Consider the following 23,104-nt stretch of genomic DNA (forward strand, 5'->3'; position numbering starts at 1 on the left):
GGCTTTAAACAAACAGTGATACTCGGGATATCTGAGAAAATTAGGGTGAAGTGGAAACCAAGTGAAACATTGTTTGGAGTGTAACCAATTTATTATAGACAGATAAAGCTTTGATTCTTCTTTCATAAATTCTTACACAGGCAAAAGGCATTTGAACAGGAAAGGAAACTTTCAAAAAGAGCTGAAAGATGCCAGCAGAGGTATTTCATGCTCCACTTGCTCTCTCTTTGCCTTCTCAAGAGCAGCAGCCCCATCAGCCCCTGGTACCACCCTATGCTGAGTGCAGGAATTCACAACTTCCCCAGGAGTAACTTGGAATTTGTGACCACAGCAGCTCACAGGTTGACACAAGCTGATACATCTCTGACCAAGGAGACTTTAAGGGCTTTTTTTAGAGATGTTCTTTGGGAGTTTCCCACTTGTCACTACAGAGTCCCACACAGCACCTCATCTGCCCAACACTGGAGTGGTGTAAACACTTCTTCTGATATGGCAGTCAGGTAAAATAATTTTCTGGAAGCTTTTCTTTTTAATCCTAGAGGCTTTTCCCAAATACAATCTCTTTTTTTTTTTTCCCCTCAACCATTTCCTCATCTCTTTCTACCTCCTTAATGGTTTAAAAGCCAAGGATCCAATGTGAAATTTGGATGCTCATCCTACCCATAGCTACGCAAAACATCATTATGCACAGGTTTGAGGTGGGTTATGGATGTTCAGGTCAAAAACAGAGATCAGGCTTTCTTGCCCACACTGGCAGCCAAAACCCTGCTGAAAACAAGTACATGTGAAGCAGTTCATCTTTCCTAGCTCTCTTTGTTTCCTCTCTGACATACCAGTGTGTCCACAAAACTACTCTAATTCTTTTCCTGCTTCCTCATTAAAACAGAGTTTCTCTTTCCTGCTCCCTGAGGCTATCTTCTTTTTGCAGCTCAACTAATTTCACACTTTATTCTTCTTTGGGTACTCTCAACCTCTTCAAAATTTCCCTATGTGTTTTTGAAAATTCTGAGAGCATAACTCTGTTGAAATAAATAGATGTTTCTATGCTTCAAAGTGCAGCCTGTGGTACAGACCTAACTAATTTACAACAAAGCCCAAATACCAAAATAATTTCTTCAGACAGAAAAGTGCCTGTAAGAAAACTCATCCAAAAATTAAGCCTAAATTTCCATTTTTATTAGGTTTTTACCTCATAAACTTCTACTTTTGATTCCTTTACTTTAAGCATTTATTTTTCAGCACACTTTTATCATAGAAATGCCTAGTTTTTCTCTGCTTTTCTGTCTCATCAAGAAAAATAAATGGACATTTCTTCATGACCTCTAAAAGAAATTATTGCCCCTGCATGGAACAACTTTTTCATCAAATTTCTGTCCAGAGCACATTTTCCGGGTTTAATTGCAAAAACCACTGGAAACAAGTATTCTAGTAGAAATGCTGATACAGCCTTAACTACAGAAGAATGACTGGTACTTCAACAGTGTCCTGCTTAATTCCAGCACCACTGCATCAGCCTGCTGGATACTCCAGGCAGTATTCCTTATATGGATTGATAATCATCTCCTTCACTATGTGGGCAATATCAGCACATCAGAGTCTACCCTGCTTACACAGAGAAATCATGAACAGATAAGCCCAGCTTTTTCTGGAGAAGGGAAATATCCCATGGTCAGGCAGAGTGGCAGCCTCTGAGACTGCTTCTCAGTCTGCCATCTGTGTGCTGGATATTGCACTGAGCTCCTCTGTAAAGGACAAGAAGCATCACTCTTCTTTCCATAAGCCATTTGAGAATAGGACGTGAAATATTTTAGATTTAGTCATGGATAAACATTTTTTACATGGGAATTTGAAAAGAGATGTCAATCAAATAGACTAAAAGTCTCCATGAATAGAGAAATCTGAGTCTGCAACATCTTGCTGTCCTGACTTGATACTTCTCTGATCTTGTTTTCTTTCATCAATAAGGACTGAAATTTTTTCCCACTTACCACATTGAAGATAATCCCTGACCTACAAAAACATTCTGATTGCCAGAAGCAGACATTCTCTTGGAGGAAATCCCATTGGTTTCAGCTCCATGTCAAGGGAGATTTTGCAGGATTTGGACAGCAGTGTTTGGAATGTATTTCCCCAGGCATAAGCCCTCATTCCCAACATGCAGATCCAAATACTAAACATGTAGGATTAGTAGGATGTGTGATTTTGCCCCTACAGAAAAAGAAGAGGTCATCGCAAAATTCAGCTCTGAATTCACCATAGGTAGAAAAGCAAAGAGTGGTCAAGGAGTCAACCTTGCTATTACTGTACCTGTGTGAAAATTTCAGAGAGGGCTCATCCAGCTGTGAAAGCTTAAATAGGGACAGTATCATTCCCTGAACAAGAATTTATTCTTTACTCACTACCTCAGAGAGCCACACTGCTCCTGAACAGCATCATGGAGCCTGTCCTAGGTCCTAGGTATGATAAAGTTGAAGCACAGAACTGAGGGTGCATCTTCTTAATACCAAGTCATTCCAGGTTTTGTAATGATGCAGGTGTTGGAATTCAATCTTCAAAGCTACTAAATATCTAGAGAATTCCCTGGCACAGCTTTGCTCCAGAAAACCAGCTCTCTCCCAGCAACCCTGGCATAGTCTGGGTGCTGGCATCTCCCAGGGACAATTCCCACCAGGCAATTGAGTTACAGTCACCCAGTTTTTAGACTACAGGACTGTTTCATAGCATGGACAATGACAGACCACATCAGCCTCGTTCAGGGCTGCTGAGCAATCCTGACATTACTTGATTTATTCTCAAAGTTATAACTTTAGACAGCAATGCAGTCTATGTTCATAGTCGTATTTTACATCTGAAGATCTTCATCTGGCAAAGTACTCAAGTAAATGATTTCGTTTAATCAAATTCTAAAATCTCATGGACTGGGATATCTTTAAATTTAAGCATATGTTTAAATACTGAGCTAAATAAGGATGCACTTATGTCTGTGCTTCAAGTTAAATAGGAGCTTTGCAGAAATAGAGGTCTTAAAAGAAAAAGCTTTTTTTCCCATAACATACTAAATTCTACAATTATTGTAGCAATTTCACAATATGTAGAAAAACCATGCCAAGCACATATATTTTTCAGGGTTTCAATTTCCCTGATGCAAGACATCTCAGGGACATTTTAGTGATTTGTAACAGTCATACAACACTCAAGCAAGAACAAAGCCTTGCTGAGCATTTTTTCTGGAAAAAAATTAGCAAGATATTTGACTCAGAATGAGAATACAGTACCTAATGATGTTAAAGCTCATTTCTAAATGAAAAAATGAAACTTTTAATTTAACGTAATTCATTATTTCAAGTGACATATTAGAGAAGTGCTGGATATGCCTTTATTATGAATAAGACAGGGATTGCTCAATGAAGTTAAATTAATCTTTGCTAATAAAATTATAATAGCACCCCCCATAAAAAAAATTAAAAAAGAAAAAATGGCTGGCTTTGTGCCTAGTGTAAAATTTGTCTTGGCATCATCTATTGCTTTTTAATTAAATTAAATATGAATGGTGACATAAATAGGACATAAGTGGAGAATCACATGTCCTAGGGCTGCATCTGTTAAAGAACACTTATATACATTGAGAAGAGAAATCAAGTCCCCACTTGTGGAAAAACAAATACAACTGCCAAGCCATAAGCATGGTAAATAATCCCATTGGCTTCAGCTGGAACCATCAGGATGTATATGAAGATATGGACATAAGTCTTTGTCAGTCTGAGGACTGGGGTAAATTGATATTCTAATCTGAAGAGAAAACAGAACTCCTTAAGCCAGACATTTCCTCAAAACCTTTCCAAGAAAAAAGCTGTTTGAAAAACTTTGTCTGAAAACATAAACTCAGTAGGTACACAAGGCTCCATAAGCATTTAAGAGTGCAATGAAAACCATGAAGTAACTCCTCCCCTGGAATGCCTGTAGACAATACTTTGTGTGAACATGTGGCCAGTTGGAAAGGAACGTGCAAAAATCAGATATTAGAGGTGTCTCTTCCCAGGCTACAGTCAAAGGAGAGAAACATGTGCTGCAAGTCCTTGAGCTCAGGTGGACCTTTTAGGATGAGGGCCCCTGCATGAGTCTGGCAGCAGCTGCCAGAGCTGGGGAATAGTCTGGGATAAGCAGTTCATGAACTTCAGGGCACTGGCATAAGATGTGGTCAGGCTAATGCCTCTGAGGCATCTCTGTTCATTGTAACTGCAATGAAAACGCTGGGAAGTAGCTCTGGAGTGATGGGCAGGAACCAGTTTGGCTGTTCTCTTTGTTTGGTGGGGTTTAGGGTGGGCCATTAGGGCTCCAAGAGGGCAGGTCAGTGACTGGAGCAGCACAAACAAGGCAGCTGTGAGCAGCCAAGAGTCACTAAAACAGGGGCTGAATTAAGCAGGTTCTTTAACGAAAATACAGATAAATTTTCCCATTTTTTAGTTCCATTTGCCCCTTCTTTTAACACAATGCTTGGATTTTTTTTGGCTTTTTTTTTTAAGCCCGTAATGGTCAGATTTTCTACCTCCCTTTAAGTTGCAGAATTTGCTTAACCCTTTTTTTTTTTTTTTTTGGAATGTAGATTAGATGTTTAATTACTGGGATTTCTCAGGTGTAGGCAACTTTACTATGCTACAGATAAATAACATAAGTCAATATTGATTTTCCTCCCTTGTAAAGCTCCCTTGCTGCTGAAAACTGTTAACATTTTTCAAGATTCAACCATGACCATATTTGTATAACAGCCTTTTACTGAGCTTGAAATTCTATACCAAATACTGATCTTTTAAAGACTGAAATCTTCAATAAAATATGTTACTCGTAAATATTAGGATTTCCCCTTTCTTCAATAGAAAGATATTCAGTATTAATCCATATTACAGTACCATTTTTTCAGGTGCCTGTTGCCTTACATTTAGATTTAGGGGAAATGAACAGGGGTCTTTTGAGAGAAAATGTGGCGCTAAAATGTTGGGCAGCAGTAGGAACTGGCACCTCTATCCTCACAAGAGGTACAGGGCATTTCAGGACTTGGGAAGAGTGGGTCAGAGCCAGGGAATTGGCAGCCCTGAGCTGGCATATGGTCCCTCACTGATTCTCTGCAGATAGGCAATTTACAGGTGCCCTGGAGCTGTGTGAAATGCAACCAAATGTTTCAATTGCAACCAAATGTTTTGATTTCCCAGACAGAGCTGGCCACACGATAGCCGGCACAGAACACAAGCCAGTTCCATTCCTCCCCAAACACTCCTGCCAGTGGATCCCTTCTCACCAAGCTTCCTCCTGCTTTCTAGTTCAGCCTTCTCCCCTCTCCCCACAACCCCAGCAGCTCTCAGCTCCTCTTCCCACAGTGGTAGAGTTGGAATTTCAAGCCCTTCCAAGTCAAAGGCATGGGACAATCCTTCCCAGGATTTCTTGACCGTCTCTGGAAAGACGAAGGAGATCTGCCCACGTTGCACCCAGAGCTGCCCATGGCTCAGAGATCTGTCCCTGCCTCTGTGCTGCCTCTGCTCTTGCTCTCAGTAGTAAAGGTACCATGAACATCCCTCAGACCCTGCAGTTTACAGCAAGCTTCTAAGGACACATTAAATCATTCACATATTCATTCACATTCCTCCACCCAGTGCAAATATTTGGGCTTTGCCTTCAAGTCTCTGTCTGCATCCTGAAGTCCTGATCTGTGGCACCCGTCTAGAGGGAACGTACTGGGCTAGGATTTTGTGCCTGGTTTCCTTTCAAATGAAAACAGGCAGAAAATACGACACAGCAATTTTCACCTGAATGTGAGGAAGGACTTATTAGCTGTAAGGGTGATTGGGCACTGGAACAGATTGCCAAGAGAGGTTTTGGAATCTCGTTGTCTGGAGATACTCCAAAGTCATCTGAACACGATCCTGAGTAATAGGCTTCAAGGGACCCTGATTGAGGGGAGTTGGACTAGATACCCTCCAGTTGTCCTTTCCAACCTGAACCATTTTTGTTCCATTTAACTAGGTGGGTAAAAAGTAGAAAATCTCTATTCTTCTTCTAATAGATTTATTTCAAGCGGAAAAAGAATTTTCTTCTATTACATCATAGCTACTAAGCTTTATTTGGGAGAAGGTGTTGATGCCTGCCAAGGTGAATGAAGCAGAGAGGCAGTGATGTCTCAAGGCCAGGTTGCATGGGGCTTGAAGCAACCTGGTCTAGTGAAAGGTGTCCCTGCCCATGGCAGGGAGGGTGGAACAAGGTGATTTTTAAGATCTCTCCTACCCAAACCATTCCGTTATTCAGTAATTCTATTTCTTCTTGCCTGAGCTAGGTTCTGCCATTTCTGCTTCTGTTGATTCTGTGCTAGTTTCATTTTCATGAGGGAGGATGCAGATTTGATCCAAAGTTACAGAAGTATCCTAGAGAAGGAAAAGGGTCATTTCAATGTATTCCAAGGAATAGTTCAAAAACTCTCTAAATTATTATGAATCAGAAAAGGTAGCCCAGAACTGTGGCATGAATTTTTCCTCTTCATTGCCAAGGACATAGAAAACGTTGATGAAGTTTTCTGTGCATGTTGCAAATAAAACAATTAGAAACTCATTTCAACCAGCAAGGCCCTAAAACTGCTGAGCTCCTAGAAGCAAAGTGATCTATGTCTGTCTGTAAGAGAAAGATCCCAAAGGGTTGGGACTGCATGCAGGTTTGGTAGCAGCCATAACATGATGAGAGATTTGGCAAATATATTCACTATTAAAATTAGGGGTGGGGGTGAAACTTTATTATGAGTTTTGCAAACAAATTTCTCTTCCCACCCCCCAACCTGGGTTTGGTCTGGGAAATTACAACAATAAAGTAAAATTAATTACAACAAATCTGTCTTTCAGAGGCAGGTCAGACCTGCTGGCAGCAGCATCTCTTGTTTGTCAGTAGCCACTATAAAGAAGCAGCAATTACTGTTCTGGCATATAAAGGAACGGCTGAAAATACTGAGGTTTTGCTATTTTAGCTTATATTGGTACTTATGCTGCCCTCCAGTGATAAAGACAGTTGTTCCAACCTGTATTCTAGATTTCTGTAGCATTTTACTTCTGATCTGCTCAATTTGCACTGAAAACTGCAGTTCTCATTCCTGAATTTTAGCAAGTTCTTGTCTAAAAGTAATAATAGTATATATGTTCCAGTTAATTTTATTTGTAGTTTTTTCAAAACTAAAAGGAAATGTAGATCAATTTCATGTGAGAAATAAAATAAGTACATGGATTTAAATATGAAAAAAGCACACAAATATATAACTTTGGACCTATTAAAGTATCACAGTTAATAAGAGTTTCAATTAAGTTAATTTTAATAGAGATTGACATTTTAGTTTTAGTTCTGCCAAAAAAAAATCCATATTCATTGCTGTTGTTATGCAAACATCTCCCTTGTACTCTCAGTACTGGCTTTTGGTGGAGGTTTGATGGATGGATCTTAGATCTCTTCTGAGTTCCTGGTTCTCTCCCATGCACCTCTGAAATCCCTGAATAGTGTGAAAGTCAGGTGGCACCTTCCTGGCAGCACACAGACTGACAAAGAACTGGTGGCATTGAAGCTTCTATGAGCTCATGGTGCAACAGAAGAAATGTATGTTCCTTAAGTCAAAGGATTGGCCCAGCTTCCCACAGCAAATTGAGTGTTGCAGAGGTATTATTGGTGCTGTAAGAACCCATCACCTGCCAAGAACTGACCTGTATTTTGGCTGATTCCAGTACCTATAAAAATATGAGAGAGTGGAAAAGTTTGAGCATTACTTTACTCTGCTGTTGCATTCATGACCACTTTTGGATTCTAGCTGCAATTTACATTTCACTTGGGAATGATGCAGTGGTACTGGTTGCTTTTTCTCTGTTTCTCCTTTACTTAGTGCTTTTTCTAGCATGTATCTCAGATATATGGCTGAAGCTCACACAGACATTTCTGAGTTTTAGAGTAGGGGATACAAACAAAATATTTATGAGTAAGTGCCTGAGTGAATGGCTTGTGCAGAAACCCCTGTTTCCCTCATTATCAGTAGCAACTTTTCTATTTCTCTTAAAACTAAATGAACCTTTGTCTCCCACACCCATTGCAGCACCCTGGGTTTGTACAGTGATCAGCAGGACAGGTCAGAACAGAATTCCTGTGATCTGGACCTGAAGGAGTTTGCACAATCTTCCCTTGGCAATTGACATTTTAACCACCACTGACAGTTTAAAGACCATTCACTTCTTCAGTGAGAAGCAGCCACAGAATTTTTTAGGTGTAGACCAGTCCAGGCTGAGCAGGTTTTTTTCTGCTACAATGCAATGACCAGAGCCCCACTGTGAGGTGGTGTGTCCACAAGATTCCCCTATTATAGAAAGAAATGGTTTCTTGCTTTTTATTAGTCTGGGGTAGTAATTTTACCAAACCTTCTGGTCTAGACTTCTCCAAAATAGTATTGAACAAGAGCTTCAATGGGTGTGTGTAGCATCCAGGCAGAAAGCTTGCTGAACAGATAATACTCAGTGAAAGAGTTAATAACCAAAAGGGTTTGAAGAGTATCCTCAGGGTTTTCTGGATGTAAGTCTGGTTTTCAGCAGCCAGCTCAGGAAACAATTTTATGTAAACAGATGATGTGCCTGAAGGTATCACTGAACAACAGGCCCAGGAATGGAAAAATACAAGACCTCATACCACACCAGAAGTTTTTCATTCTTTACACAATTGAATCTGCCCTCTTAATTATCTCAATCTGGGCCAGGTTAATTGGAGCCTTCCCTGACGTGAGTCAGTCTCACACATTTTCTGCATCTTTGCTAATTAAGACAATTTTCGCCTTTTATAGTTGCTTTAGTATTCAGAGCAGTTTGACATAGGCTAATTATAATTATTGAATGATGGCTTTAAAATTTCATGTTTGTGATGACATTTTATCACATTAAATTGGAATCCCATAATCCTTCTCGTTCCGTGATAGACGAGGGGGTCATCTCTATTCTGGAAGTCATCCACTGTCTGATACTGTGCTGTCATTGGCCATTTTCATTCAGAACAATTGCAATCTCTTCTACTCTTCAACTGAAGACATCCAGCATCCATCTGATTCCAAAGGAATACAAAAATTCTGAGTTCAGGATCCAGGGCACAATCCTTTTGCTTTGATCCTACAGATGTCCTTGCTCTGTGTGATTTGGGAGAACTGGATGTGAAGGAACTGAGGCTCAGGAAGGAAGAGGCCAAGGCAACACATTCTTCTCATGATTTCTTCTCTGTGTCCAAATCCACAGCATTTTAAGGGCATAATCACTGATGCAGAGTGGAAAGTCTTCCCCTGAGATTTTCAAGGTTCCCTTGAGCTGGAGGAGCAAGAAGAGCTCAGTCTCATCACGCAGTCATAGCTGCTTGCAGTCAGTGCTCTATCACAGCCCACAGCAGCTTTTCCCCACCACTTTGTGAAGGTGAAGGCTCCTGCAGATGTTCTCAGGGGCTTTCTAGAACTGACACTTCCCTGGAGTAACTCTGAACTGTTCAAGGCTTGACAGCAAAGTCCCAAAACATCTTCTTTGCTTCATCGCCACGGGTTTGCTACTTATCACTCTAGTTGCAGTCCCTTGGCTTTTGGTGCAAGTTTGTAAATAGAAAAATCAGGGCATAAAGTGGAAGAAACTTCAGTGACTTACATAAGCATAGTTTACTTGGATTCATCCTATAGTGTGCAAGGGAATTTACTTACTGAATTGTAAATCTGTGCCAACCTACAGGCTTGCAGAGGAATTTTCTACACTGAGTAGTGCTGTGATGGTGAGGAAACAGAGCAGTTTGCAAGCACAGATCAGAGCTGTGTCAGCACAGCCCTGTGCTGGAGCTCGTCCCTCCCGTGTTGAAACAAGGCTATCAAGTAATATACATCAGCACAACCCAATCATTTTCAAAATCACACCAGTACCTTTGCTCAGATCCTTTACAACTAACCCTGCTATTCATAGCCTGGAATAGCTTTACAAGCACAGATATTCCTACTACTTTCACCCAAAACTTCCAGGCACATCCTCCCATCCCACTGGTGTCTGTAGGAGAGAACGTATGCTTATGAGCTTTGTTCATTTTGCTCACACAGGATTTGAAGATTTTATTGAACTGTAAGTAGCTGGGTGTTTAATTCCTTCTAAGGCAGGAAGAAAGGCCAGTTGCAAATGGGATTTGCTTTGTTCTGGGTTGAGGAAAAGAAGCTACAAAGCTAAAAATTAAATTTGGTGGTGCAGAGAAGCTGCCATAGCATAACCATGCTGTTACTTCTTCTTGGCTTCTTGTTAGAAGACTAAAGGTTTCTGTTTACTAAAATTCCATCTTTTTAGCCCAGGTGATTCTGTAGCCTGTTTTACCAGAATTTCAAATAGACCTGAAAATTTGTATCTATGGTGGGTTTTTTGCTGCAGAAATAATGTCAGATATAATTAATGAGTCTTGATGACTGCAAATTTGAAGCTTATTATTTATGACTGATTATATAGATAAGGCTGTTATTTCTTCTATCTTCAGTTAAGGTAAATATGGCTCATATCTCTCTGTTCTGTTGTGCTGTGCAGATCACAGTCTCTTCTAAATAGCTGACAAAATATAGCCCCTTGAGTGTGTGTGGACCAGCTGAAATTTTTCCTGATTTCTTTAGTTTTTGATCAAAGCACCATGAGATTTTGGGAAGGTAATGGTGTCAGCAGAGGTAAGCAGAAGCAGCTTTGAAACACAGCCCTGAAAAATACTGTTAAACATCTGGGTTTTTTTAGGACTACCCAATAAACTGTGCACCTGTGGAAATACAGAATTCTATTCTAGAAAAGTTCTCCAGGCTCCATTGTTTCCAGAATAGTTTCAGAGTTATGCAGAATTTTTTTCAAAGATGCTTGCACATATTTCTTAACAAGTGATTGGAGGTTTGCAGTCCTAATCATTTTCTCAGAGTACATCTTAGAGCATCTCTGAAGGAGTCCACAGCCCTTGGATTATAAGTAAATCTGCAGCAGCAGAAGGCAAGGGAAAATTCACTCCCCCACTACATTTATAATGTCTAACACCAGTAAAAAAAAAAAAAAAAAAATCAAAAAAAAAAAAAATAAAAAAAAAAAAAAACCAAACATAATAGAAATTGAGATAGGAATAGATCTATTTTTAGAGCTCAAATTTTTTTCTTTCCCTTCCTGGCAAATATCCATATTTTGGAGGTTGCAGTAATTTCTGTTGGCAGGAGAAATCAATAAAGAATTCAGCTATTTCTTCAGCAACCTTCTTTTTCACTTACAAACATGTGAAAGGCACAGCCTCCAGGCAGGAGGAGGCTAAAGAAAGTCCCCTCTTCCTTCTCCCCATGTTCAAACCAAAAATCTCCCCCAGGAATTTTCAGAACTATATTCCCACTCTGGCTGTAGTGTGGATTTTTATATCTCCACTTTTCTGGTGTCTTCTACATCCTTCTTACCTGTCCTTCTGACTCAGAGGCTCAAGCACCCCAAACTTGTCGAGTCACCCTTTCCCACACGGACCCCACATGCTCTGGGTAACTCCACAGGCCTGGGATGGAGGGAGAGGTGAAGCTCCTGCCTCCAGGGATGAGCTGCATATTTCATTTACCCTCTCACCCTTCCTTTTCCCTTTCTCCCAAGGCACCTCCTGGACTCATAGAACAGTTTGGGTTGGAAGGGACCTTAAAGATCAGCCAGTTCCAGTCCCCTGCCATCCTCAGGAACCTTCCACTATCCCAGGCTGCTCCAAGCCCCATCCAACCCAGCCTTGAACATTCCAGGAATGGGGCAGCCACAGCTTCCCTGGGCAGCCTGTGCCAGGGCCTCACCATCCTCCCTGCCAGGAATTTCTTCCTAATGGCAGTTCTGAAATATGACTGGGGGTAAGAAAGGCAACACCAGCAGCAGATCCAATGGTAGACAGCATTTCTAATGCTGTCATCAGTGATGCTCGTGCTCAGCCACACTGCCCTTAACTTTTAAATCAACAGGGCAGGGTTTGACCTCTGAGAGCTCCAAATGAAGCGAAATTCACGTTTTTATATTTGCAGGCAGTTCAGACCAAGTATTGTGCTACATCCACTGAGCAAAATAATTAGTCATTCACTAAAATCCTTTCTCCTGCTATCAGCAATGTTTTGGCCTTTGCTGTAAATTAAGATTATAACTGTGATCATAAAAATGCAGCTACGCTGGCATAAATTTTCTATCTATATTCAGCCACAGAGATGACAGACACCTTTCTAAATAGAAATGTATCCATTTCTGCACTGTAACATTAAAACTCTTCCCCAAATGAATTAGTACTTGGATGGAATACAAATCAGGTTATCTCATCATCACTTTTTTTTTTACATCCGTATAACAGAAACGCTTCAGTTTAAAGAAATGTAGTTGGTAGCAACTGACAGCTTGGCAGCATATAAATTTTGTGTATTTCTGTATGTTATTATTCTCTCATTTTTCAAGCATTTAATTAAATCCCTGTCATTCAAACAATAGTGTTTTCCCCTAAGATTTCATTGTGACATTATACATCAAGTTCTCTAAATAGTTTTACCACATCAGTTTGGCCATCCTGTTATAAATAGCTCCTCAGCATGAATTTGCATCTATGTTCTCAATCAGACAACTTTCTATTTTTAATTCTTCAGAGGAATTCCCAGAGGAATAGCTCTTTTAAGACCTCAGAACTGCAAGGGATCTCCTGCTCATAAAATGTAAAAAGAAGTCCCTTGACAGCTGGCTCCTGAAAAATGTGATTCATGCACTGACTTGCTAAAATAGATATGTCTGAACCAAAATAAAAGTTCCAATGTAACAGAAACCCCGTTGAAACACTGCCAAAAGTATAAGCAGTCTCCACAAAGCATTAATGACCCGCGGTGGCCAATGTCTACAAAAGTCAGGAAACAAGGCAGAATGTTTAAGAGATTCCTAAAGCTGGTGCCTGGCTCCCATTGAGGCTCAGTGCTTAGGAATTTTTTTTTTATAATCTGGTTGAAATGTACTTTTATCATTGCAAAGGCTTTGAAAAGCCTGGCTGTACAGCAGCTTTGAGATTGCCTTGTTAGTGGAGCTCCCCAGATGGAGAATTTAAGAAGCCCATTTTTCTGAGCTTGTACTTTCATCACTTTTGTACCCAGTAAGGGATATCTAATCAAGGACTCAAAAATCCTTAGATGTGATCAAATACCCTGGCCATCCTAGTGTTAATGGGAGAATCCAAAAAAAAAAAGTGAAATTGCCTAGAAATAAAACTGAAATAGAGCAAAGAAATTTCATTTCTTTTGAAGAGTTTTGAAGAGTCTATTGCAGAAGGAAATGGGAACCAAAACCAGTTAAAAATGCATTAATCTTTTTAAAAGTCATTCATTTTTAATAATGTAAGGTATAGGTTCCATTATTCATGCAGGTAAAATCAACTTAAAGCAGCTTTTGCTAAAATCCTGACAGAATCCCTTTGATGTCTCAACCCTCAACTTTCATCAACAGGAAGGAAAAGCTCAATTCTGTTCCCTAGATCCAGAAATCAGTCGCATTGCATAGAGCCCTCCCCAAGCTGACCCACTTGCATGATCAGCTCCACAAAAACAATAAGTCTATATTCTGGGAGATGAATCCAAGCAAAAATAAATCCTGATTATGGCACAGTTTAAATGCTCAAAAAGAAAACATTTTGGGAAAAGTGCTGGACAGTTCTGTGGAAATTGGATGTAGGTGGAGCAGAGGCAAGGGACAATGCACAGCTGTAAACGAAGCAGAGAACCTTTACAGGCAAGAGATTTTTAACATTGAGGCAGCATATTGCCCTCCTCCCCTCTGGTTTCAGATGGCCAGCACTGTCCTGATGTGTCTCAGGTCATCTGGAATTGTTTCAGAGATCTCACTGCTGGTTTGAGAGCACTCAGCATGAGCCACAATCTTTGGATTGCACCTTGAAATGACAGAGTTCCTAATCCAAGAAATTATTTGTACACATACTGTCATTTTAGGTCGTTCCCAAGTGACACAGTCTGGACTTGGGAATTTGGTATCTCTCCCAGCATTTGGTATTTGCTATAAAATCATGCCCTCATATGGCTTGTACCTCTGCCTTCTGTTTGGAGGTTTGGGAACAGCTGTACCTGAACACTTTTTATCAGAAGCTGAAAACATAAATAAGAGCAGAACAAAGATTGTCAAGTCACTGAGGACCTTTTAGCTGAATAAGCCATGAAATGGAGCAAGTTACTCACTGTGACCCAAAACTCAATAAACTTTAAGTAGAGCAAAGCCAAATGGTAACTTTTTAATTAGATAAAGGAAGCAGAAGAGACAAAATAGTGTTACAGCAAGGGCCACTGTCAAGAAGATATTTTTACTGGCATCTCTGTATAATTAACATCCTAAATGAAAGCCTTTGAAAAATGAGGGGACTGTGCAGACCACATGGAACAGAGAAACTTGATGCCACAATAAATACATCTGTGGTGTCGTCCAGAGTGGCAGAGAGAAAACTTGCTATGTGCCGTATTACTCTTGGATTATTATGTCCAGACACCATTAATTGCTCTAAGATCAATAGGAAGAAAAGATTTCAAAATTTCTAGAGTGTGTGAGGAGCCAGATCTGAGGATTTAGATAACAGCATATCAGAAATTCCTTTTTATGTCATCTTAGTAGCTGACAGACTGATATTCCTAGAAATATAATTCCTTGACAAGAGAGAGAGAGAGATAAAGTGTGAAATACAAGATAACACGGTGAAGAGTGTATTGAGGAGGTGAAGGGAGATACAGTAGAAAAGAACAGAATAAAAGGACATTGTTAATGTGTTAATCTGCATGAGCAGCTTCTTGAAGGCATTATAAGGTGTTGTGCTAAAGCACACGGAGATATTTTGTCCTGTCAGAGATTATGACTCTGAAAGATATTCATGTGCTACTCAGAGTGCATATCCCTCTGCTCTTACACCTTGCCCATGGTGTTATCTTCATGTGAAACCTTTTGCATGGCTGTAAGTACATGAATACTCTGCCTAACTCTGAAACAAGCTTCTCCTGGACAAAGCATGTTTGCTTTGGTACCCATTGAAAATCCTTTTCCTGCATAGAAAGATGCAGTTATTTACCTGTTGGCAGTGTGGATATCTCTTGTCCATGAGAGGATATCTCTGGACAAGAGATATCTCTTGTCCTGAGAGGGGCATGTAAATGTTTTGTGTGTGTGTTTGCACACGGTCAAGGTCAATTCTTTGTGTAATGAGGTGCTGAGAGCTAGGGGTTTTTATGTATGATGGGGTTATTATCATGTCCCTTCCAACCCAAGCCATTCTAGGATCCCATTGCACTCAGCAACAAAACTTATCAAGTTTTCTCTATGTAAATTTTGAAAAAAAATTCAACCAACTAAGTAACCAAAGGTGGGAAAAGTTGGTGGAGATGTCAAGTTCTCAAGGCAGCAGTGGAGTTTCTGCCCCCCTTGAGCCCGTTAACCATGAGCTGGCAAGATTTCCCAAATCATGTGCCATAAACTGACTCCTCAGCATCGGCTCGTTAAACCCCAGCTGCTGATGACTTTCAGTACCTTGAGGAGCTGTTGTACAAAGTTCTATTTCTCCACCATGTATTGGCCAGGCTCTCCAGCCAAACAGCTCCTCCCATGGGCTGCCAAGGTGGGGGAATCTATACATCTCCCTCAGAAAGGGGCTGTGGGACCTTTGAATCCCATGGGAATTGTGTTGGCATTGAGGTAGCCCAGTTTTGAGGTAGTCAGGATGCTGAAACTCTAACACCTAAGAGGAGACAGTGAAGCAATGACAGGGAAATATAGTTTTATGTCCTAAGGACAAGGACTGAAGGAATTTAAGTTCAAGAAACAAAACAGAACATTTGCAGGAAAAATACTGAAATATTTGATTCTATTTCAAACACATGAAAATGAATAATTTATAAATCCATCTCTTTTAGGAATTAGGAATAAAATTAATAATAAATTATAATAATTACTAAATACCAACAGTAAAAACCAACTTTTCATGCTATTTTTAACAAAGCAAGTGTTGATAAAACAGCACTTTCCAAGGACAAGGAAAGGGCAGTACTCAAAGGGGTCTCTTGAAACAAAAATACTCAAAGATTGCACCAAGGCAGCTAAAGCTCTTGGGAAGGGAGGTGGGAAAAGACATGAAAATTTAGGTCAGAAAACCAAAGAGAAAGTCCTGATAGTAGCTACCTATGAAAATTCCTACTGTATCTTACTTATGTGATATTGCTCTGCTCTTGGTAAAATTTAACAGTTTTGGATTGTGCCAAAAATAAGCAGGGATTCAGCCCTCACATCTTCCTCTTACTTTCATAATTATATTAGGTTTTCTTTTGTGGCAGGTGAAATTAGATTATTCCCAGCAAAATTAAACAAAGAACACCCAAAATGATAGCAAAAATGAAGGAGCAAGATGCCATTTCTTCTCTGCTTGAAAGCCTGGGCAAGGATTTCCATGTGCTTCCCCATTTGTGCAGAAGTTTTGCGTATTGCTCTGGATCCAAATTTAAGGACGAAGGAACTCAAGGGATTTTAGTTCAGAACAAATGTTGTGCAGCAAAAGCAAGAAAAGTTTCAGTGAAATTTGCATCCCCATTCTTGTTTTCCACTGCAGGGATAAATAATGGATAAGCAACCTCATGTTTTATTGCCAAATGTAAATAAATTATTAATTTATATGTGTGTATATATTTTTTTTAAATTGTTTGTAATCAAATGATAAATTTTACTAGCTCATGATTCAGAGTTTAGTTCATGGTCTGTGAGAATGAAAATATACAGTATGAATCAGTGAAAGGTTCTGCTTTCTCAGCACATCATTGCAAAGGGTGATGTCTAGTATACATTTAAAACAGAAAATTCCTCATTTTCTGTTCCTGTGCTCCAGGATTTCCCAATATTAGTTACCACTGAGCATTAAATTGTCCAGCATTTTAGTGAAATAATTTAGATTATGCTGTCCTAGAGGCAGTGTGTCTGGTTTTTGCTGAATATGTCTTTGAGACTCTTTGCCATGGCCTTCACTAGAGTGGATGAACACCAAACATTTTGAATCCTGCAAAAGCTTAAGAGACAGCTGGCAGCTTCTGAGACTTGAGTCTCAAAAAGGAGATAAAAGCTTTTGGAGCCTCTTTTGGATAGAGGCTCCCACTTGGGCTCATCCTGTATTTCGCTTCCTTGCACTGAGGATTGTTCCACAGCCTCCTGGAACTGTTGGAAATGCTCCCTTTGACTTCTGCAGGGTTTTACATCAGTTTGCAGGGGGATAAGAGAAGGCTGTTTCCAAAATTGTTGGTATAACTTGACTGGAACATAAGAGAATGCAGCCTTTTATAGAGAGGTCAATGGACTGAGCAATAATACAAGAGCAGATGCTAAAATAACACCCAGGGTAACATAAATCTTATATTTTTAGTTCAAATCTTTCCCAGGATCCATTCAGTTATTAATGATATTTTCAGGACAAAGAGGAGATAATGCCATGCTTTCCAAGCCGTTTCATTTTGACCTTTCCTTGTTGTTTTTGAATTTCAGGACCTAAATTAGGAAGGGAGACTGTGTTGCATTTGTTATACAAAGTTACCTTCTGAACTGATTTTCATGTTTGAAATTGAGCACCAGAACAATGAAGTTATAACTTCATTGCCATCAGAAGTTTGAACATGGAATTTTTTGGTTTTTAGTACACAGTACTTGCAGTTATGAAACCTTCAGCATTTTGAAACACAGGAAAGAGCTTGAAATGCATCCATGTGTTCAGCCAAACTACCTGCACATCATAATGATGATTCTTTTGATGATGACTAGTGACAAAAAATAAAGATAATTCAATTCCATTCTATTTTTTTGATATAAGCTCTGATCCAGCTGTGTTTTCTTAACTAAAATAAATTCATCCTCCAGCAAAACACATGGTTAGGAATCCTTTGCAATTTCAAGGTGGCAGTTTCCTGCCAAGTGTCAAAATCACACTTTTCAGTATGCTTGAAATAAACAGACTCATGGCTTCTGCAGTTGAACTTTATCAGTGCTGGCAAGTAAATTATGACTGCTTTTAAAACTTCCAAGCCAAGCATACAAGCATGAACCAAGACTCTAGCATGAGAGTCTGGGATTTTTTTGGCCAGAATAGGGACATTTCTAGACATATTTGGCCAAAAGATAGAAGCAGGCATTTCTTGGGCAAAATCCATTGTGTCGTGACAAAGGTGAAAAAAAAAAAAAACCAGGATAAATGAATTGTGCCCTAAAATACCTACTTCTTCCTGCTGAAGAGGAAGGAAGATTGAGAGCTCTAGTTCATGCACAGATGAATTATCAGATGTTGTAGTTATGCATAGATGTAGAGGGGAGGTGAGATGAATGCAATTCTGAAGGGATTTCTCTTGGAATAAACCTCCTCTGATGACAGCCAACAGCTGGAACAATGGGTACAGCCAAATACCTGCAAACTAATTCCAGGGAATAACAGGAAAACTACAAACACCAAGTAAGGCACATCCTGAGACTTGCCTGAAGCCTAGAAATAAGAGTATTTTTATGACCATTAGTGGGCTTTAGAACATGACTGCTGAGAGAACAGTCTGAGAACATGTTGACAAATGCATCTCAGAAGAGGTCTGGATACATACAGAGGAATCAGCAATGAGGTGTCTACCAAGAGGAGCTGCATTATTGCTATGTTCATTGCTGATCCCAACCTTGGGACGACAACAAATAATTGTTTTCAGTGGAGCTTCCATTACAACCCAGGCTTAAAACTGTATGTGTATTTGTAGCCTGGGGGAGGGGGGTAAAATCACAGAAAATTATCTAGATAGTGTCTAAAAGTTGGTTACTTAACAATGACTATTTCAGACAGTGCAATATACTTGCTCAGTGTAGTAATAAATTATGTGCAGTTTGCCAAGTAATTTACCCAGTCCTCTTTTCATCATTTCAGCTTCAAAATGCTTTAAATAAACTGTGACACTATGTAAATGACTGTGTATTTATTTGTTTCTCTTAGACTCTAATCATGCAAGTGAGAAAATACTGGGTATTAAATGGACTATGCAAAATAGATACAAAATCCCAGACTTTAGACTCCGTTCTATTAATTAGATATGAATGATAAACTGTTTGTCATTTTAATGAGGAACATAAGGCGATGTAGATATTGTATATTCATTTTTCATATGAGATTTCATTCCCCTGCTCGGATTCCTCTTTCCAGGGAAGCAGCTGCTTTGCAAACATGCTGTAAAGAAACTTTGGGCCCTTTCCAAGCGCCCTCGCATGTCGGTGCATGGGTGAGCTCAGCAGTGGCCACAGCATTTGATGCAGTTCTATAAAAATGTCCAGGTCACAGTCCTGCACCTTCAGCCAAAGTCTCTTTGTGTCAGTCCCGTGTGAATTCATCCGGAGCATCCTGATCCGTAGGCATGGCCACAGCTCCTGGGCAGCCCAGCACAGCACCAGCCCCGTGCCAGCAGCACCCGGTGCCAAATGTGTGACACAAAACTGAAAGCTCAGCTCTGTCATCTCTCAGTGTTTCCATGCTGATCAGCTCGGAGTTTTCTGTTTAAAAAGACAGTGTTACAACCATCGAGTTCGCCCTGTGCTCCCCTTCAGGTTGTTGTTTTGCTGAGTTTAGAACATTAAAATTCCATGTGTGGGTTAAGATCTAAGCCTGCTGTGTTTCCACTCCTATCATTTAGTCACAGAAAATGGTTAATAAATCATCAAATATTAATATCATCCCTTCAAGTCATAAAAGGCTGCAATATACATCCTTGGTTTTTAAATAAAAATTGATGACTATAAGTTTTTTTGTAATTGGGAACATAGTGGGAGGGGGGAGAGATAATCTAATGAATGCTGTTATTTATTTTAACTTTTATATTAGGTTCATGAAAAAAAATATTCTCTCTATAACCTACTAGGATTTATCAGCCTGTGAAATTTTATAATAAAGACTGATTTTCTAATTAAAGATTTGTCAAATAAAGAAAATAAGTGTGCCTTTATTTTTTGACTTTGGAGGAAAGTCATGTGAAATGAAATCATTGATTTGCATTTGCAAAGTGCTGTGGCAATGCATTTCCTTGCTCTGTGCACATCCATTCTCATTGCCCTGAAGTGGTGGTCAGTGCACGTGGATAAAACATAGAAAAGGGCCACCTCTCCAAATGATTAACCTGGCATTAATTTCAAATTTAGCCTAACCATTTTTTGATGCATGTGCCTGATGCTCTGAAAGCAGCAGAGCTGTGCCAGGGGATTATGTCACTGTTACACTGGTGCATGGCAGATTATCCCATCCTTATCTCCCTCCACCAAGTGCCCAGAGAAACCAGAGAAGACATTTGTGCTTCAAATTTTGCTCTATAAGAGATGGGATGAATCCAAGTTCAGGATTTCCATGAGTGAGGTGAAATTCCTTATCAAGTCCTACTGAAAACACAGACAGGCCACATAAGATTTTTCCTGTGGGAGGGAATTGTAAATGGCATCAAGAAAGAGTGAATTCCCACAAGGTACAAATTAAATGTCTGGAAGACAAGGTTAAAAACACCTGACAAAGGCAAGGAGTGTTTTCTTCTTATTTATTAGAATTTCTCTTGCCATTCTTGTTATCCTTGCAATAACTCCGTCTTTGAAGGTCACTATGGTCCACATAGTACTGCTGAGAGCAAGAATTCCACAGGCCATAAATCATCTCAAAAAAAAATCCTATTCCAGGGTGTGAAATTTGCCAGTACTTGATTTCAATGACAATCTTGTTGTCCCTGTGACATAGATTTCTCTTTTGCTACCCCAAAATCAATCACTGACAACCCATGTCAGAAACTCAGCCTTCCAATGGGATCATGTTAATCAGAAAAAAAATCCTCAAATTTGTATTCTTTTCTTTCCTTTCACAAGGAGAGAAAATTCACTCCTGTGGCTCCTGAGAAAGAAATGTAAGTTTCAGAAGGACCTGTTTATTTTGGGACTCTCAGGTACATTGGCATCTTTGGCCTTTCAGAGAAAGGTTAATGCCATTTTCTATTTTTTGTTTCACTTTTCCTACATCTCTCTGCTCTTATTTACTTCATCTTTGAAACACACAGGATCAGCCTCATGTGAAAGGCATATCTTTGCAGACAGATATGTCCATTTACCCCACTTTGGAACATCTACTATCTCTTATCTCTGTAACAGCAGCACTAAGCAGTGGTTACAGCACATTGAGCCACAGTTCATAACAGCTGCAGTTCTGAAGAACAGTTTTCTGACATCTTTTCTAAGTTAATACCTACAAGATAATTACAGCAGCCCTACAATGTGAAATAATGTTAGAAAATCAGAATTATTTTAGCCATTTTTTGTAGTACTTAAGCTTTGGTACTCCCTATGTTGCCTGTTTGATGTTCTTGCCTTTGCTTTCACCCCAAACAAATCACTGTTTTGCAAAGAGCCCACCAATTTTCTTTGATTATTTGTGAATATAGGTGAGAATGTTTATTGAGATCTGCACAGTGACTGTAACCAGCAGAAGTCTGTCTGTGGGGAGCAGAAGTTCTCAAAGGACAGGACGAATTCTCTCCTCAGGCAGCTGTGCCATGGCTGATGTGAAGTTAATCCGTGGCACAGCTCCATAAACACCAGGCAGGCGTCTGAAAGGAGGTGATTTTCCCCACACAAAGTTTGGTCTGATGAAGTCCCAAAGTTGGGAATTCCCTAAATCAAATTCCATCCATGTAATGATGGGGAGAAGTACCCAAACAGAGTCATATCTCAATCATCTGGAGTTTTTTAGGTCAGTCATTTTGCATCATGGTAAGTGAGGAAGGATTTTGCAGTGGCTGCAATCCTGCATCTGTAATCTACATTGGACATGAGGCCAAGGGGACAAGCAGGGGAACACAGCCACTGCCCAGACTCCCCTGCCGACTGAGACACTGATGGAAATGTATGTTCTTCAAAAATGGGATCCTCTTCTCATACAGTGCTCTGTCATCTGCATTTATGACTGTCAGCATTAGTAAATGTAGGGGAAATTGATACAGAGCATTGTTTGCAGCATACCAAATCACACTGCCTCCAATAATAAGGGTTGCAAATGAAAAACTGGTGCAATAAGATTGCTCAGCACAGCTTTTCTGTGATGACTAAATTCTCTAGAATCTCCAAAGGACCCTAAAATCCACATTTTTCTGTTATGCATTATGTATAAATATGAATTTCTAATCAAGATATGCCCTCTCCTCCTGGTATATATAGAACAGTCCTGAGTTAGTAAGAAATAGCTTTCTGCTCTCTAAAAAAATGAGATTCTTCTCTAGTGGGTCTTTAAATCTTTGTTCCAGGAATTGATCATCCTGTTTTGACGTCAATGGACCATACTGAGGTTATTGAGTACAGCAATTTTATGGCCAGCTCCTCTGTTTTCCTTCATGTTTTACAATTAGCCAAAGTTTTAGCAGAAATATCAGCTGAGAAGAGAGCTTCTTGTCATTTCAGATTCATCAGCTGCAGAAGCCACCAAGAAAGGTCAAAACCAAAAGCAAACATGTGTCTTCATATTTACATTTAAAGCAGGCAGCCCAACCAGCAGAGAGCTCTTTGCCCTTGTTAAGCACAAACAAAATGTTCTCAAGTAGTGAAGTGTGAAGGTGACTGGTAAATCAACCAACAATATTTTATGTTAAGTGTTTACAAAAAGAATAATTTAGGATTGAAAACACCATTCCTCCCTGAGAGTATACTACCCATGATTCCACTTGGAAAATGGCTCCACATTAAGAAGAAGAAGGAATTATCTTAACACCCTCATTTCTTTGTTTCTGTTGTTTATCTAGGTGCCAATTTTTCCTTTAATTCCATATTTTTACCTCTGAAGATGAGCCTTCTTTCCAGATTGTTGCCTTTTTTTCCACTGACACATTCTTTTCCTTCTGCCCCAACATGTAGAGCTACACAGTTGATAAACCAGAGCAATTTTTACTTATTCACCTATTGTTTTATTTTTAACTTTTTTATTTTTGTAACTGATTTTTTTTACCTATTGCTTAATTTATTTACCTGTTGCTTTTTCATAAAAC

This window comes from Lonchura striata, chromosome 3 (assembly GCF_046129695.1).
Source record: "Lonchura striata isolate bLonStr1 chromosome 3, bLonStr1.mat, whole genome shotgun sequence".
Lineage (NCBI taxonomy): Eukaryota > Metazoa > Chordata > Aves > Passeriformes > Estrildidae > Lonchura > Lonchura striata.